The sequence below is a fragment of the Empidonax traillii genome, unplaced genomic scaffold (genome assembly GCF_003031625.1).
Source record: "Empidonax traillii isolate 1590-97213 ecotype Southwest subspecies unplaced genomic scaffold, ASM303162v1 scaffold804:size347002, whole genome shotgun sequence".
Lineage (NCBI taxonomy): Eukaryota > Metazoa > Chordata > Aves > Passeriformes > Tyrannidae > Empidonax > Empidonax traillii.
Genome location: NW_020955997.1, coordinates 343,764 through 346,845, shown reverse-complemented (window position 1 = coordinate 346,845; position 3,082 = coordinate 343,764).

Sequence of the window (3,082 nt, the reverse complement as noted above, 5' to 3'; positions counted from 1 at the left end):
CAAATGGCGGCTGCAAGGGCAAATGGCGGCTGCGAGGGAAGCTGTGAGGCAGCTTTAAGTGGGAGATGGGGCTGTGAGAGGAGATGGAGGCTGTGAGGTTGCCATGAGGGGAAACGGGACTTTAAGGGGGCTGTGAAAGAAAATGGGGGGCTGTGAGGGAAGATAGAGGGTGTGAGGGGAAAATGGGGACTATGAGGCAGCTCTGAGGGAGGGGTGGGGCTGAGGTGGCTATGAGGAACTATAGGGAGCTGTGAGGGGTCTCTGACTGGGAGATAGGGCTGTGATGGGATTTGGAGGCTGTGAGAGGGCTCTGAGGGGAAATGTGGCATCTGTGAGTGGGGAAGGCGCTGGGAGGAGCCGCTCCTGCCTGCATTGTGTGAACAAACACAGCCCCTGGAGAGCAGAGGGGAGAGAAACACCCCTTCAACCCCCCCGAAACCCCATCCGCACGCCCGACCCTTCGCTGACCCCCAGGCAGCGGGTCCTGGGACAGAGACGTGGGCAGGAGCAAGCTCTCGGTCCCTTCCCTAACCGAGGAGGACTTTCCAGCTGAGACCTGAGCACCACTGAGCATCAATTAACTTGTCAAGATCAAAGATAAAACCTTATCAGCACTAGTCTGGGCACTGATCGCTGCCTGTTATCAAATGCCTCTTCTCTCCATTGTTCCTTTTTCCTGCTAAAGTAGGGATATTAACAGGGAAAAAACCAAGCCCCCAGTCACAGGAACTATCCTCCGAGGAGAGGCAGAGCTTCAAAGGGCCAAAGGAAGAGGCTCCAAGAGCCTCAAGTAGTCTATTTTTCACTTATTTGTGTTTTTTTTTAACCAACCACTTATTCTTTAATCTGAAAATGTCTCCAAAGTGCCCTCAGAGCAGCACATTTATTGCCTGCTGCTGGCACACACCTGCCTTCCCATCCAGCTCAGCTTTCCATCGGCACTCACACAAACGTTTTGCAGGGCACAGTAAAGTCATTACTTAACAAAAGCACATATGGATTATGGATGCTCTGTATGAACATTCCTGTAGTTTCCATTCTGCCAGGGGACCAACACAACCTTTGTAATTACAGTATTAACAGGGCTTATAAACCAGGGTTACAGGAGGTGATCCTTCCCCCCGGTGATGCATCTGGAACACTGGGTCCTGTCTTGGGCTCCCCAGATGGGCATGGACATATAGGAATGAGTCCATGGAAACCACCAGCATGGCCAGGGACTGGAACACAGGGCATGTGCCTCTCTCCCCACAGAGGTGCCCAGTGTAAAGATGACACACAGATTCTGGGCAGATATAAGGAAAAGTTCTCCACAATGAAGATGTGCATAGATCCAGCTCTCAGTTCGTGCATGTTTATGAAAGGCTCAGTGGCTACGATGTGCTTTTTTTAAGAAGTGATTTCAGCACGAAAAGGCATCTAACATACGGTCTCCTTGCAGCCCTAGAGACTTGCTGGCCGTGCCAGGCTGAGGGCAGTGCCAGTGCCCGGGCACAGAGGGGTGACACCGTGGCAGGGCGCTGACGGATGGCACTGCTGGGAGGCAGCCAAGCACGGGCAGAGGGCACTGCGGTTCAGCAAGGCAGAAACTGAACCACAAAGCCTGTGATTTACAGGCCCTCACGCTCCTTGTGGCATTTTGTTCCTCTGGAGAGCACATTCCTTCCCCTGCTGGGGAAGATTTGTCCTTGGCGACGGCAGCGCTCTTGGAGCGAGGCCCTCCCAGAGCAGTTCTGGCAGCTGTGCATGTTCTAAGCTGGATGAGAAAGGAAGATGAGCCAGAGCAATCCTAGGACCTGCTACATCATGGTAGGAAGCAGCCCTGACCCCCAGCCAATTCCTACTCCTTCTCTTCATCCACCCCCTACAAATTTGGCCACACGTAAGTCCATCGTCACTTCCCTTTAGCGCAGGGGGAAACTAAAACCTCCCCCCACCACAAAGTGAGAGTGTCCAAGCAACAAATCCAAGCCCCAAAATACTCCAGAATCTTTAGAAAGACAATGAGATGCTGCAAAGTGGCCATAACGGGCTTAAAAAAAACCAAAAAATAAGGGGAAGAGTGAAAGTCACAACAAAAAAAAAAAAAAGTCACACTGTTTTAACATCAGTCAGAACATACAAAACTGCTTGTAAAGAAGGCTTTAAAATGAGTTTCATAATTTGTTGTGGCTGAAGAATCAAGACTTCACTTATCTTGCACCTAACTGCAAGCACATGTTGGGGCTCCTGCCTAAATCCCCTTATTTCATAGGATTAGAACTACATTTGTTTCCCCCCAGAAAATGTAGTGTTATTGTGAAGCACATCCAGACGTGTTATTTCATAATTAATACTAAATAAGAAGTGAATTCTCTCCTTTGTCTAAATAGTTTGCTTTGGCCCAGTGAGGAGCAGCAATTAGCAGGATGGCCTCCCTGAACACATTTGATCTGCTACAGGGTTTCCTGCTGCTGATCAGAAGAACAATCCTGATTTCACACAATCCACGAGGTTTATGTTGGCTGCATGTGCTATAATTAAAATGATCTTCTCTTTTTTTTTTTTATCTCCCCCAAGGGCTTTGTTTATCTGCTTGTGCTTTTTCACAGAGAGGCTGGCACGTCCCTAATTTAGCAGTTTGGCTAATTTACTCTCCTGCTCTTTACCAGCTCCCTTTGTAGCATACCCTGTTTGTAGCTGGGTGCAGAAATGGGGGCCTGTTATCATTTGTGTTCTAGGGCTGTTTTAACAGCAGGAGTAGAGGAACGGTTCCCATGGAAACATTTCCATGTTTCATGGTGTGCTTTTCCTGGGACTCCCAAGGCTGGGCAGGGTGGGCTCTGGGCCTTTCTAATGGGCACACACAGCAGCGTGTGGACACTTCCCCTTCAGCAGGGAAGAGAAATACCATATTTTTAGATTATTTCCTCTCTTTCAAACTCTAATGCCTGTGAAAACAGCAGCTCAACAGCCCCATGCCCCTGACTGATGTCCTGGCCAGTCCCCACCGCTCTGACAACAAAGCAGGTCCTATTTTGAAAGGCCACCTCAAAACCCAAGAGAATATTTTCCTTTCCCTCTGACCTTTCCAATGAAGCCT